Raw genomic sequence first — 17,024 nt, forward strand, 5'->3', positions numbered from 1 at the left:
AAATTGTACAAAACTTAAAGAAAATCATTCGAAAAATTATTTTTAAATATCACAATAGAAATATTGGAGAACTTTCGAAAACTTTATTTAAGAATATTTTTTGTCGTTTAGAACTACCACAGAAAAAAGATTTGATATCAAGCCGTAAAAATCCTCTCTCGGAGAAAAGAAATTTGGACAAGTTCATTGATGATCGCCCGTTTTCGCATTATACCACAAAAAATGTAAACAAAAATTCTTAAATCACACTACGAAAATGATTTCGAATCGTAAGAAAATATCAAATACAATAAAATCCTACAGCATTAGTGTATAATATTCTCCACTAGTATACTGATTATGCGCTATCAGTCTTTTTTCGACGAAACAGATGTTATAAGCCGAAAATCATATCTCGGCCCCCAACCCGCTTTCCACTGTGCTCCTTGGTTTCTAACTGACAAAACATATTAGAGTACAAGAAAAAAAATCGCCGAAGTCCAGGAACAGACCTGTGACGAAATATTTCCGGTACAATTTTCATGAAAAATAAGTCTTTTTTCGTGGAAACCAACGTTATAAGCTGAAAATCATATCCCGGCCTCCAACCTGCTTTCCACCGTGCTCTTGGGTTTCTAATTGACAAAACATATTAGAGTACAAGGAAAAAAATCGCCAAAGTTCTAGAACAGACCTGTGCCGAACTATTTTCAGTACAATTTTACTTAATTTGATGAAAAATAGGTCTTTTTTCGCGGAGTCCAACGTTATAAGGCAAAAATCATATCTCGGCCAGCAACACGCATTTCTCCATGCTCTTGGGTTCCCAATAAACGTAACATATTAGAGTACAAGGAAGAAACCGTCAAAGTCCAAGGACAGACCTGTGACGAAATATTTCCAGTACAACTTCGACGAAAAATAGGTACTTTTTTCGTCGAACCCAACGTTATAAGCAGAAAATCGTAAATAATTCATAGAAATTTCAATTGAAATCCTATAGCCATCATAACATACATAAGGAACTTTTGAGAAAAAAGACATGATATTAAACCATAAACTTCCCCTAGGGAAAAAAGGTTGGGACAAGTACATTGATAGTGTTGTGTTTACTGATAATTCCATCCATAAAAAATACTTTGAAAATTTTTTTCTTTAATAATAAAAAAAATTATTTAATAAAAAAATATATAAACCTTCCTGAAAATTATTTCAACACAACAATTAAGAAAAAAATTTACAAATCAGGAAAAAACATTACATACAAGAAAAATTTAAATGAAACGTTAACAAAGCCAAAGACACCGCTCAAAAACATTGTAAATGTAACAAATAAAAAAATCTCTCTTGAAAACGTTTAAAACGCCGATGCCACATTCTTTTCATCTTATTTTAATATATCCGATATAATAATATTCCGATATATCGAAATGTGCAGCCTATATCCGTTGTCGTGAATCGTTGCCAAGAGATAGTTGTCACCGAGCACCGTTACATGTCTGAACTAAAGCGAGCGCCAGCATTTTTGTTCTTCGTTGATTTTTATTTGAATGAGCAATTTGATTGAAAAGTGATGGGCCGGACCAATACTTTTAACACGTATTTTAAACATAATTTGTACTGATTCAATGGACGCCGAATATTGTGAATAATACCAGGGGGTCCTGAAAATCAGAGAAGAATCAATCTTCTTAAAAGTCTTTACCGCCGAAGTGTAACAAATGGCTGTACTTTCGATGAGATTTTTTTGGATTAGCCATTTACCAAAAATTCAGGGACAGGAAAGGCTCGGTTTCCTTATAAGTTTCTGCTGTCGGAAAGTAACTCCTGACTTCACCGTTGCTCGGGCCGAAAGAGTATTCTCAACTCTCATTCAAACACAATTTTCTATCTTCTGATTATTAATAAAATTGGGTCGGTATCGTTCTAATTGTAAGAATACAAGATTTTGAGATTTTTTATAGTAGCTGATTTTCTACTAATTTCCATAAAACAATCTGAGCTGGACGAGTATTCTTAAGGCATATTAGAACAATTTCATAATGTTAAAATTGCGAATTACTAATAAAATACTTGTCGACTAATTGATATCATAAATTTTACAACTGCACATAATTTAGATGGTAAAGTTTTTGATTCACTAAATTTTTCTCAAGTTTCTGATGTGTCCTATAGAAGTTAGTATTCAAAATTATGAAATACTTGTCCTCGAATAGATATCATAAATTTTAGTGCTGTAAGTAATTTAGATCGGAACTTTTTCAATTCATTTAGTTATTCTTTCATTAAAATAAGATGAAAAGAATGTGGCATCGGCGTTTAAAACGTTTTCAAGCGAGATTTTTTTATTTGTTACATTTACAATGTTTTTGAGCGGTGTCTTTGGCTTTGTTAACGTTTCATTTAAATTTTTTTCGTATATAATGATTTTTCCTGATTAAGATTTTTATTTTAATAGAATGTTTTTTCCCGATTCTTTTTATGGAATTAGATTTTTATTTTAATCTTATTTCCTGATTTGTAAATTTTTTTCCGAATTGTTGTGTTAAAATAATTTTCAGGAAGGTTTACATATTTTTTTATTAAATAAGTTTTTTTTATTATTAAAAGAACAAAATTTTCAAAGTATTTTTTATGGATGGAATTATCAGCAAACACTACACCATCAATGTACTTGTCCCAACCTTTTTTTCCCTAGGGGAAGTTGATCGTTTATTTTATGCGTGATAAATAAATTGAATCCGTTTTGCAAATAATATTAATAATAAATAATATATATTTAATTTGTAGAATAACTAAGAAAATGACAATGAGCCATGAATCGAATACTGAAGTGTCTTCGAGTCAGGACGATGTCAGCGAAGCGGGAACTTCACGTGAACGTGAATCGAACGGTCTGAGAATAGACGGGTTACGAAATATAGAGCAAATGAAACATGAAATACTGATCGAGTGCAACCGTCGGGCGTACCTGGACGGAAAATATTTTTCTCCTATATTAGACCAGTCATGCTTAGATGGCAGTATACACGCAATTTATTAACTTTGCGAAATCGAATTCAAACGACACAAAGTGATCAGTGGTTCTCTAAAAGTTCCCTCAAACTATAGTTCACAGATTAATGTAAATAAATAGTTTACTCGGTCATTACTTGCTTAATTATCAAAATTTTATTTCAATTTACAAAAATCATCAAAATATGACATTGATTATATGAACTTATAATTTTTTAATTGTAGAATGAAATTATTTAAATCTCACGGGAGTAATTGTATGGGTAGAAAAAAGAGCTCGTTGCTATAATTAGTTTTATGTTTTTCAGAGGGTGCATAAATCAAAGGTGAAGGCGTATAAAACATATCTGAAAGCGAAGCAACACAGTAGAAAAAAAGACGTAAATCGGGGTCTTAAAAGTTACTGTGCGTTTTCTCAGTCGAAATTCGAAGAAAATGTCATTTACTTCTTGATGGAAACTTTTGCCCCATAAAACACGGTTGAGGCACCCGGATTTCGAAAAATATTTGACGGTAATTGCTCATCTTTATATTGAATTCTAAGATAATTACGATCGTATTGTAAGCCAACATTTCAATGCGTAGAAAAAGCTCGGGAGACATCCAAAATTAAAGCAACGATGAAAATTTTAATCAATCTATTTCTAGAATCCAACAATTTGTTTTTTGTTTCGAATATATACTGCTAATGTAGGTAATATATATTATATGTTATGTTAGAGAGTTATGAAGTTCGTTACATATAATTCATTCGTTTTATTTTTATTTTCAATATAAAAAAAAAACGAATCGAATAAACACATCCGTTGGAAAGAGTCGGAAGCGAATAGACATTAAATGATCGTTGTACTTCTGTGAAAATAATAAATTTATAATAACATCGATTGGTTTATTCGTATTATATAAATTATTTCGACTCCTACACTAGGGATAGTTAAATGTTTAGTTTGTTCTAACTCTCTTAAACATGCATATAAAAAAAATGGAGAACAACTTCACTATCTTTCTGCCTGAACTGTCAGTCGAAGGATTAAAAGCATGTTCAACGCAAATGTTTTGAAAATAACCGAAGTATTATCGACGGTACTGAATGTGTGCACGACCGCTGACGTTTGGTCGTCTCGAACTCGTCGTTTTCTGGGCATGACGGCGCACTGGGTAAATTGGACGATTTAGCATTCATTTGACCCCCATATTTGTATTTTTTCATTTGCGGTTCCGAACACCCATGTTTGGGAAACAGAGGAAAATCTTTCTTTTCCCAAAAACTATCAAAGAATCGAAATTCTCCTACAACTTTGCTTGTATTTATATTACGTTAATATACCATATTGATACTCTATAAAATTACAAGTTCACTGTTCGTTATAAAGTTGGTTCAAGCTTTAATCATAAAAAGGGACAAAAGAAATTATATTTATTATTTTTTGACATATTGTGACCCATGTGTGCCTTCATTATTGTTAAATGCCGAATATTGAGTTAAATTTCAGAACAAAATTCCAAGATTTATAGCAATATTTGGACGTTAATTAATATCAGTAAGCGCACGCGCAAAACTTTGATTTCAAAATCAATTGCACTAGTAGTGTGTGTCTTAATACGTTGTAACAAGATTTTCCCGGGAAGGTACGATCTGTCCCTTCTCGGCTCACTCGCCTCGCCTCGCGCTACTCTCCGGCTACGAGAATGAACTGGGCGCCAGGTACCAAGTACCGTCGAATTAATCGACTTGATTTTCGTCAATTCTCGTGATGGTAACGCAACGCAAAATTAAAGTCTAGAGTGCACGAGGGGAACGAGTGACCGAGGACGGTCCGACTACTCAGCTCATCTGAGATACAAAAGGTAGAGGGGGGGATCCTTCGGGCAAAGTAGCGGTCACGAAACACAAAAGAAATAGCCCACAACAAAATATAAGATTCGAAACAGTATGCGTCATTTATTCACAATTTTTAGCGGAAAACAAATTATACAGGAGAAAAATACGAGATCGCCAATTAATGTTCAACAAAATAATATTTTAGGAAACGATAGTTTAGATTCGCCAGTTAATCGGAACAAGATGATAATTCGGAGAAACGGTAATTTTAATTCGCCATCGCGTTGGCCCTGTTTACAAGTCGGTAACTAAACGTCGCCAACGACCTACCCGAGTTTGCAAGGTAACTACAGGCAATAGGTAATAGGTAATAGGTAACTGCTATGGCGGAAATTGTAACGCATTGGTCACTAAGGCAGGGTAGGCAACAAAGTGACCACGGTGAGACAATTCCAGGTAGATTATGCGGGTGTCGTAGGCAGCGCAAAGGCAAAAGGTAATCGACACCTGGTAATTTACTACCCAATAACTCATCCGCGAACTAACCTACCATACGGCGACAGAAATCACAAACGATAGAAGTCCGCGATTTTGGGACAATGCACGGACGCAACGCGAAAGACAAAAGATAGGCGAAATTATGATCGACGACGGAGAATAACGCAATTTTACAATAGAGTACTTCAAAAGAGGTAACAGAAAATACGTCGATCGTGAGACAAGAAATAACGCAATAGCAGGTACGAAAGAATGCGCAATAAAAAGAAACGAAAGAAAAATACTGAAAAATAATGCCGTGACTAACCGCCGTACACCCCGAATGCGACAATGAGAACGAGAGAGACAGAACGAAAACATCGCGCGGCTAGCGCGCTCGCTAGGGCTCTCGACCCGTGCAGGGAGAGAGAGACAAAACAGAACTCAAACTTTACTGCGCGTAATATTCAGCGCTTTATCAAAACTCGAACGAATAATCGTTCACACCATCTTCGAAATCAGATAATAATGCATTGAACCAGATTAAGAGTGAATCCTCTGATAGAGTTGAGCATCTCAATAAACTACACGAAAAATAATGGAGATTGGGAAGTAGCGGCCGCAATCTCGCTCGCTACTTCGCCACACAGGTCTCCCTCAAAGAACAGGCCACCAGGCAACAAAACTCAAAGAAAACCGGCACTAAATTCCGAAACAATACGCTCAATTCTACCAAAGAACCCGGGGAGAAAGAGTAGTGGGCTTACCGAGGAGATCACTCGTCGCACCCGAAGAAAAGACAAAAGAGACCTAGATGACTGCAGACTCGGATTTCTGACTCGCCGGTGAGGTGATCGGAACAAGACTCCTTGTGCGAACGAGTGATCCTCAATATTCGGCGCCATCCCCACCACTAGGCCCGCGAACCGCAGCGCTCACACGCTAGGCGCGAGCCAGAGCATAGGCTCGTAGTTCACGCTTTCGCGGGAATTCAAATTAAGAAGCGCCAGGTCGGTAATTTGCCTCCCTGTTGCTCTCACCTCTTCCGTCCGTTTGAAACATTCCTCCCGACTTAATTGCCGTGATTCGAGTGCCTTTCCTCTTGGGGATCCGGCGGGCAGCTCCGAAGGACCGAGGGGAGGCCTCCCTCATGACTTCGGACGTCTAGAAGTCATGGTGGGCCCACGACAAAAACCACCAGGCAAAACAGCACCTTGGCTCCAGAAAACTCCCCCGAATCCCACCTGACGAGGCGCCGTATCGCACGGACCGTGGCACCCGAATTTACGGTGTAGCGGACGGTGTAACTCTCGGTTACTGCAGTGGGAGAGGCACGGGCGGCGTTCAACGAATGGCCTATGCCAGCGTGTCCTCTCAGCCGTCCACTGGTCGAGAATGATGCTCGTAACTCGAAGACGGTGTGGGAGGGTGTTTCTCGCGAACGAGGTCGGGTCGAACAACAGTAAAGCATCGCCACAATAAAAGACGGTTCGCAAACCCAGCCGCGGAGGCGACACCAAATATCCCAAAACGACAATGAAATTTTACTTTAAATAAACGTCAGATTAAATCCAAAAATAGACAACGAAATTCTCTGTAAATAAACGTCAGATTAAACTCAAAAATAGACAAAGAAATTCTCTCTCTTCCTGCCACGTAGGTAACAGGTAGCTAAAATTAACTAAAATCTCTCAAATCGGTAATGTAGGCGGTTTTTCGAACTTAATACAATAATTACGCAATAATGAGTCCGGCTCCGACCAACACCCGACGAGTCGAAAAGTCGTGGAAAATGGGCCGTAAACCCGGTCCACTGGTCGACACAATTCGTACGAGTGGCGGGGCAAAATGTCACGTCACAACGTTTAACGTGATTTTTTAGTTTTCTTGATTCAGACTTATTAAGTTTTAGGTTATGGATACTAATTATGTTATTACCTAATTGATAGAAATTTTTTAAATTCCTCGTTTTCTCGAATTTTAAATTCATGACTCGACTTTTTAAAGAAAATCATATGCTATAGCATATCAAAGGTTCACAAGGGATCATTCATACGATAACGTGGCCCGAATGATACAAGATATTCACTCATAATACGGTGTTGACAGTACGCAAGTTATAGCTACCGTAACTGATAACGCGTCCAATTTTGTGAAAGCATTTCGTGAGTTCAGGATCCGATTCGGCGATTCTTTCTTTCACGGTACTAATAAAGTATAATATTCACACTTTTACAAACGATTTTTCACTAACTTTCACATATATTGAAACGTTTCGATATTCGGGAGGTTGTCAAATCCCAAATATCGGAACTTAGGATTTTTTAGATCCTCTTCTCTCACGTAGGAGAAGTGTCATCGTGCAGGTTCGTGCACTGACCGGCGGATTTTTGCCAGGAGCGGGTAAAGCCTTCCGATTTCCCCATCTTGCAATTCGAGGAGCTTGGCTCGAACTCGACCTTCGAGAACGGATACTTTCGTCCGGTATAGAGCATCTAGTGCTCTGTATTGCTTCCTCGCCACGCAAACCCTGTTCAAACCCAAACAAACCCAAACGGTCGATAATAAAGATGGCCTCCCAAACCCAAACAAACCCAAACGGTCGGAAATAAAAAATGGCCGCTATAACCCAAACAAACCCAAGCAAACCCAAACATGTAATCGAACTGAGCTCAAACCCAAACAAACCCAAACATATAATCGAACTGAGCTCAAACCCAAACAAACCCAAACATGTAATCGAACTGAGCTCAAACCCAAACAAACCCAAACAAACACAAACATTGAACTGAGCTCAAACAAACCCAAACATCGAACTGAGCTCAAACATCGAACTGATTCAAAGTCCGCGCGACGTATAGTTCGCGTAAATGCCGATAGATGGCGATTTGGCTAGTGGAGATCTCTCGTGTGCGAAGCATCGGCTGGGCGAGCATATAAGGCAGCGAGTATCGCTTGGATTTCAGAGAATTTCCTGGAGCGACGATGGTAAGTCTATCCCATAATAATTCTCTCATGTACCTTTTTTGAAATCATCACATTTTGCAGGTGTACAACAACGTGTGCTTATGTGGCGGGCACGAGTGGGATCCCCGCTTCTACCGGCAGGTCCTGGACCTCCCCCTGTCGGCATTTGCGGGGATCGAGGAGGCTGTGGAGACTACGGAGCCAGCGGCTGTGGAGTCGCCGACTGCGGAGCCGGAGGCTGCGGAGCCGGAGGGCGCGACTGTGGGGAGGAAGAGGTCCATCCTCGAGGATGACCTCTTCCTCTCTACTGATGAGGATGAACGCCCAGCAAAGGTGAAGCAGCCTTCAGAGGATGGTCGACGCCGAACAATTCTTATCCCTCTCCTGAAGGCTGCTCCGCCACGGAGAAGAAGAAAGGTTAACGTATCCAAGGGCCAGCCAAACAAAGAAAATACTGACCCTTGGGTACGCAAAAACACAGCACCGTTGAGGCCCTCAACCACAGCCCAACGGTTGCTAAAATGTATATAGAATATTTAAAAAATTTTAAAAAAAAATGTAAAAAAATAAACGGTCGGTAAAAAAAAATGACCATCCGAACAAACTGAGACCAAAATTTTTTTCACCATTTTTATTCAAGGAGAATTTACATTTTCGATGGATGAAAAGTCACACTGGACAAAATAGTCTTTCAACGTCGTTTCGGGGTTGCACTCGGTAGAGTTCGCTCGTTGCCAAAGGAGCCATGTTTTCAGTGCGCACGCGTTATACACCGCGCAGTGGGGAGGATTCCATGCGCTCTTGTGATTGGTGCACGAGACGGTGGCGTTCGCGGTCAATTGACGGAGCGATGGGCAGGCAATGTCGTCGAGATTGCAGACCCGGGGTAGAATTTTCTCGAGACATCTCTTCTTCTCGAACCCCTTCACGTACACCTTGCTGGCGTCTCGTAGTCTGCCGAAGAAGATCTCATGCGTCTCATCATAGGGCACGGTGCCGCTGTTCCAGTTGAGTCCATGATAGTTTTCCTCCAACCACTAATTCTCGCTCTGGTACTTGGCTGGTAGATTGCTCCATCTGTGCGGCGACTCGAACAAATAGACCGACGGCTGAGCATCGTCTTCGAGAGCAACCATCGCCACCTCCTTGTAGACGAATTCGTTGAAGGGTCGCTTGAAGCCCTGGAAGTCCACCACGAACTCCATCCTCGAACTGATGCTTGCGAGTGGATGCTCGTCTCTTTTATACCCCACCTGCGTTGCTCTTTACCCCCACGCTCAGCAACCAATCGTTGCTCTCTACCCCCATCAGTCCCACCTCATTGCTATCCTGGAACTTTCTGGAAGTCTCACGTGAGCCTCCCACCTACGGTGGCTGACCAATCGTTGCTCGCTCCTCCCCCACTACCCAACCAGTCGATTGGGTATAAATTCGGGGCCCGTCGACCGAGATGGCACAGTTCGCTCGAGCACAATGTCTGCACAAGACTGCAGAGATATCGTTGCAAGCTGGGAGGAGGTGTTGCAGCTACTGAAGGATCGAGAGCCCAACGTCATTCATGAATGGATCAAACGATTGAAAAAGGTAATCGCTACGTTGGAGGAGTCTCAGAGGCTTGCCACCACTGGACCGGTACAGCAGAAATTCCTGTACGCCGTGGGGATTTTGGGGGGGATCGAGATCAAGCTGGGACTTCTGCTGAAACGAGGTCATGGCGTGCAAATTCGGGAGAAGCTGATCGATCGAGTCCAATGGTCGGATCTGAACTCATCGTTCAAGAATGGCATCAGGGTGGGTGCGTTAACAAACTTGAGGCATGTGGATGTGGGTGCCTTCATGAAGGACTGCATGACGCATTTCCGAGCGAAAATCAACAACGTTCTGCAGAGTAAGGGATCGAATGCGGTTAAGGTTTACGCCGTGCTTGCTGCTAAATTCACCGTTATGAAGAATGATGAAGAGGTGTTCGACACGAAGTTCTTCAAGACGAAGGCAGCATCGATCTTCGGTACCACTGATATTCGCCGATGGTTTTCGCTGAGAACATCCAGGAGCCAATTCAGATGGATCTGGAGGAATTCGAGCAGCAAGGTTCAGGCTGGTCGTTGCATTCCATCATCAACATGACGCTGCACATCAACAAGTTCAACCCGATGCGAGGCAGCTCATACGTGGATCTGTCGGCCAAGATACGAAACAAGAACGCATGCATCAACGTCCAGAACAACGACGAGCAGTGCTTCAAGTGGGCCATACTATCGGCGCTTCATCCCACCCATCATTCCGATCGCGTCTCCGAATACAGACGGTACGAGGCGGAATTAAACTTTGACGGGATCGAGTTCCCCGTGGAGCCGCGTAAAATCTCTAAATTCAAGAAGCAAAACGAGGTCTCGGTCAAGGTCTACATATTGGAGAAGAAAAAGCACGACTTCGACGTGTTGCCCCTACACGTGACGGATGCGAAGAAGCAACGACACGTCAATCTACTCCTCGTGCAAGACCATTACGTGGAGGAGGAGAATGAGGAGTGCTACGTGATCCCGAGGTTCCATTACGTGTGAATTAAGGACCTGTCTCGCTTGGTATCAAGGCAACTATCGAACAGGAATCACAGACTCCATGTCTGCGATCGCTGCCTCCACTTCTACCGCACCGAAGACAAGCTGGCAGCACACGAAGTTGACTGCAAGAAAGTCAACAAGTGCAAGATCACCATGCCCAAATGGGCGAACAGGATGCTCCGTTTCAAGAACCATGGCCACAAGGAGCGCGTAGCTTTCATCATAAGTAGACTACATACAGGTATGGCGCCCCCCACTCCTATCCCCACTCCTTCCCCCACCACAACACCTACCCACTCCAAGCTATTTTTTCCCACTCCACAGGTAAATAGCTTGGTGGACAGGTGTGAGGGGGGAAGGAGGGGGATAGTGTGAGAAGTACCATACCTGTATGTTTTTCTACTTTTTTCTTTTTTTCTCTTTGGGAGTAGTGGGTCGAATAACACTGTTGAATACATTTAAATTGTTTTTTTATTTTTCACTCATATTCTAAATACATTAATGGTTTACAAAATATTTGAAAAAACCCACATATTTATTATGATTACAATATTGTTTATGGAGTTGACGCGCTGCATTCTTTTATCTACGCGTACAACACCTTTGTGTACAAGCAAATCTACGATCCGTGAAACTACCACCACCACCACTCATCATATCATTTTTATGAACGCTGTTATTTATCCGACGGGATGCGAAGGCTTTATAATATTGACGCACTATTTCATCATTTTTTCGGGGATTATCAGAGAAGAGATTGTTGAATTTATCCATACCAAAACCACAAGACATAAGGTGCAAAAAAATAACACAAAATTGGCCACAAACGTCTGAAGAATCACTTTGGAGTTGCTTAACGTTGAAACGGAAGAACTTGCATTCTCCGGAGTCGTTCGAGGTGTTGTGGAATGATTGGTGGTAATCCGTAACTATCGAAGTACCATCCGCTTCCATTTCGATCGACGTACATTGCGACCCAGTGCTCGCCAGGTTTTGAGTGTTCATCTGTGTTCACAATTATTCCAGCAGGCCTTGTCCAAGTACGAGGAATTTCATCAGCCGGAAATACTCCAGTAGTCGCAATCGGTAAATAACGTAGAGCGTCTCGAATTTGTTGTGTGTTCATGCTCCGTTAGCAAATTGAAGAATGGTGAAAAGATATACTTTTTCACTTTATATCTGAATTCATAACAGATGCATATCGCAGAGTTATAATGCTCATGAATAGTTTCTATTCCTTCAAATGAGAACTTCGTTTTGAGGAAAATTTATACAGGGGAAGCAACTCATAAATGAATCTTCACTCTTGTCGTCCGTTTCTGGATTTTTTTCTCATCCTCTGGGAGTACGGTGACAGGTACTTGATTATTCATCCGTAGGATAAATTTTTTCAACATGAGAGCCTGCGTTAATGCACAACGATTCGTAGGCTTCACAGCACCCAAACTATGTCGTAGACATCTACTGCGTGACGTGGATAATTTTTTGAATCCTGGGCATCCCCATTCCGGTTCTTCGAGATCGTTGATTTCTCGCGTAATTACGTGGCTCAATAAATCGGCTTTTTCGTGACCGCGCGTCCAAATAGTTTTTGCATGCCGTGCTATTTCACGCAAATTGGCATAAAGTTGTTTACAGGAGACATCACCCTCGTACCATTCCAATCCATGGTGATGAAGAGTCAAAATTTGATTCTCGTGACGTATTATGCTGGGCAGTTCGTGGAATGCGTATGGAGGAGAAACAATCCAATGCATGGTGAAAGGTTGATTTAGAGCAACAACGGCAACTTCTTTCGGTAAAAAACGATGCTCTCTATCACGCATTCTCTGAATGTCGATGATTATTTCCATTTTTTACGTCCGTACTGAACAGCGGCGCGCAATGAACTGACTTGTTTTCTCTCCAAAATCCAATTCTCCGTCGAAAAGACGAACGACGAATGCAGAGTAATCTGACACCTGCTTTTTCTTGAAGTTCAACCGCTGAAGTCAGCAATTACTTGACGCGAGGCATCGATCTCCAGAACATTATCATATTCTGCATATACTATACAATTTACAGTAGAAGCGAGTGCCTCGGCAAATCGTACCTCGATTCTCACACTTCCATGTTTCACTAAATTCCAATGCGAACTGGTATTCGCGGAAAGATCAGGTGTCAAGTCAAATGCGAAGAGACAATAACCCCTTGGATAATTTTCTCGATTGATTGAGTTACCCTCGTTCAAAAAATGTATTCCTGTACCAGAAAATAATGTATGATAGGCATCAATGTAAAGATTATTTTGGGTGAAATCAGGTTGCAGAGGTCGAGAAGGTACTTGCGCCCCATCCACATATAATGAGAGGTAATTGATTTTATAGTTTTGAAAATTGAACGGATTCATTTGAACGTTTCCATTATATGCTCGATTATCGACAAATACGATTATGATTCGTTTTGGAAGTTGCCCAAACACGATGTTGTCAATCGTTTCTCCATGCACTCCTCCATGTAGCGAAATGGCTTTAACTTCAACGCGTGTAAGAGGGTATTTTGCTGTTGTTTTTGCCAATGCACGAGCATGAGAGAGTAAAACTCCTGGTGCAATTTTTGTTCGTCTTACTAATAATGTAGCTTCGCTTATATTCAAGCCACATGAAATATCCGGTTGAGAGCTCATTAGACAAAACGAGTCTCTTGCTCTCACAAGTCGCAGACGCATTTCTACACCATTTAAAAGGAAACGTTCTTGATTGAAAATATCACAATGTAAATGTCCAATTAAATCGACTGTTTTTCCAGCTGATAGTAGTTTTGCTCTTTCTCGCAAGCCGATATTATTTTTAAAACTCGTATCATCCATTTTCCCTGGAGTATCATCACTCCATAAAACGGAAGTCAAGTGAGATTTTTTGGCCGCAGGCCCATAATTTAACAATGTTTCTATGTAAGCACGGTATGCATAAGCGTTATTCGGTGGTGAAACGAGTTTTTGATTTAAATACACATCCACTTGATTAAACATGGAGTGTAGTAAATTGTTTACAGGGGCAATTTCTGGTAATTCCTTGGGCGCATCTTTCGATCCTTCAGCTTGCAAAGAGGTAGATGGAGTTTTTATTTGCACACGAAGACTTAACATGGTATGAGCGAGATCGATGTACTCATCACCTTGTCCGGGAACGACGAATTCTATCGGAGAATCATCTGTTAGAGAGGAAATAGGCTTATAGTGCACCCAATTTGATCCCTCGATCGTAGTTTGCGTAGGTGGTAGCGAAAAAAGTTCGAGCTCAGATTTTAAACATTCGCGTGAGTGTGTATGTAAGAAAGCCATGTTCGCTGTATTCCGAACGATCTCTTATGCAAATATATCAGCTACGCTACGATAATTTCTCCTTTTTTTCGTCGTTTTCCTCCGTTTGTTAGTCGGTTTCTTCTTAGTTTTCTTTTTCGTTTTAGCACTTTTCTTCTTTTTCTGAGCGGTTCGTCTCGTTCCACGGCCACTGAGAGAATGACCATTCCGTTTTAAATTATTACCAGATTCGCGTAGTCTGGTATGAAATGATTCCTTCAAATTCATATTATTTCTGACGACATCAGATGCGATATTGGCACCTGTGCGAATAGCTTCTTTACCGATCGCAGCAGCTCCTTTTCGTAGAAGCGGTAATACACGACGAAAGAGTCCTCCCAAAAAACTTTCGATTCCGTTTCCTCGTTGGTTTAGGGCACCGACATAGACGTGACTGATTCCACCATAGCCGCGACGCCCATATTCCAGCAGAGCATCCTCGTCGTCGAAGTAATGTTCCATCAGTTATTTATTGTAAGCGCTTAAAATGTAGCGTCACGGTCAACGTCCCCTCCTCGAATGGAATTGGTTGTCCAAACTCGTCTCTTATATCGATTTCGATCGTGTGGATTTCATGGCGTATAAGAGGGATGTATCGTGGAGAAGGGAAGTGTACAGTTCTGTTCGCTCCATAAACATATTCATCTTCGACTTCTATGGAAACTTTTGATAATAATGGTGCTTGGACGTCTCCAATTATATAGGATTCGCAAATATCTGAGTATACGAACAGACTATGCGGGATTGCACGAGCTAGAGACGCAGGGCGATAACCTTTATATGGATGTTTAAAACTGATACCTTTTCCCTCTTCAGTAACTTCACCGAATCCTAACATTTTTGCAATTGAAGGAGACATACGAAACCCGTGGTACCTCGGCTCATCACATTTTCGCGAAACTTTAACGTATCCATTATGTTCTTGGGTAAATTCTAAATGTTCCATTATACAAGGTAAATTATTTATCGTATCAAGCAAAGTGTTGATAGTACGATACACGCCGCTCGGAATAATATCCGTTTCTTCTAAACGTTTACTATGATCACTGCGACCAGACTTATCATAATCTCCGTGTTCAAAAGTTACAGTATGCGGTGTTCGCGGAATGTGATAGAAACTCATTGGATAACTTATTTCTTTGACAGCTACTCCCCACACTCCATCTAGGTGAAGATGGCGTGGTAACTTGGTGTTGAATTTTGTAGGGGCATTGTTAGGAAAATATCGTGTACTGCTGTTACTAGGCAGTACGACGAAGAAAAATTCTTTGTCTCTAAAATTCATTTTGCAGAGTCAGCAATTTTAGAATTTCGTTATTCCGAACGAACGCGAGATAATTCTTGCGAGTAAAAGATTCCGTCAATGGGCTCGTTGTTTAAATCGTGTAAAATATATACGACTGGATGACGGTTCCTTGATATTCGCTGTATTTTGAATATCTCTCGAGTCCATCCACTTTCGTAACCTTTCGCGAACGCAGCTTTTGCACTACTGATACGCACCAAGTCTCCTACACTGTATTTAGGCAATTCAATATTTAATTTTTTTCTCGAAGAATTATATCGGCGCGCGAGATTTTCACGAGCTAGGCTAGCATTTTCTAAAGTCACTTCAGAAGGTCGCATTCGTGTGCCAGAGTGACGCGTCTGATTATACGCATGTGCGAATTTTTGCAAAACATCGATATAACGCTTGTTTCGCGTGTATGTAAAGTATCGCCACATTCGGTTTTTAAGTGTGCGATTGAATCGTTCAGCAATCGATGCTTTGATATCGGGATTACGCGCTGTACGGAAATTAATTTTTTTTTGTGCTAAAAAATGTTGGAAAGGAGATCCCGTGAATTCTCGACCGCGATCTGTTTGTAAAAGAAGGGGAAATCTAGGATTTGAGCGTGAAAGTACCCGTGCAAACCCCTGAGACACACTTCCGCATGTTTTATCACGCAGAGGCTCGATCCAGGTAAATTTACTCAACACATCGATTACAACTAAAATATATTTGTAGCCATCGTTGTATGTCGCGATAGAACGGAGGTCCGCCAGATCAGCTTCCCATACATCATCAATATTATTCACATTATATGTACGTCGAGGAAATCGACGTCGGATGAGCCGATGTCTGGTATAAGCGTCTTGAGTCTCTAACCACGGCTCGACTTTATTTTTGTCAATACCTTTTACGTTTTTCAAATTTTCAGCGTTAGAAAAGGATGCAGGGTGGGAGGGATTATAATAGATCGATTTGAATCGTTTCATAGTTTTAACAATCTCCAAATAATTCGTTTTTTACTCGAGCGGCCACGTCCTTGTTGAAACCCAGTTGCGTCCGTCTCCTCGTACTCACTACTACTTGTATCTGAAGTTATATCAGCAATCTCTGGGGAGATGACGCGTTTGCGGGGCGTTGATGCTTCGATGATTGTAGGCTCTTGAAGTACCTCAGGGTTACCAATAAATTCTCGAGGCATCTGTATCTTTCGGAGATGTTCAGCGAAATGAGCACGATCCGTCGGTTTAACTCGTTTTCTAGCACGCATCGCATCATTGATGAGATCAACAATATTGGAATAAGGAATTCTGGTACCACCTATAGATACCACGCCGTTCGCATCCCAACTCATTCTTTTTGAGGGTGAGGTATTTCTATGAAGATTGCGCAATAACATTTTAGCCTTTGGGTGAAATTTTTTTGGAACACTGTCGATAATAAGAGTGTCGTTTAATCGCGATCTCATCTCAGCTGATTATTCCGATGCATCATGATCTTCATCCGCTTCCATTTCATGTTTTTCCGAAGTTTCATCCGTTTTTGCGGAAGTATTCAATTTATTTTTCTCATCGTACTTTGAATGTGAAG

The sequence above is a fragment of the Venturia canescens genome, chromosome 10 (assembly GCF_019457755.1).
Source record: "Venturia canescens isolate UGA chromosome 10, ASM1945775v1, whole genome shotgun sequence".
Taxonomy (NCBI): Eukaryota; Metazoa; Arthropoda; class Insecta; order Hymenoptera; family Ichneumonidae; genus Venturia; species Venturia canescens.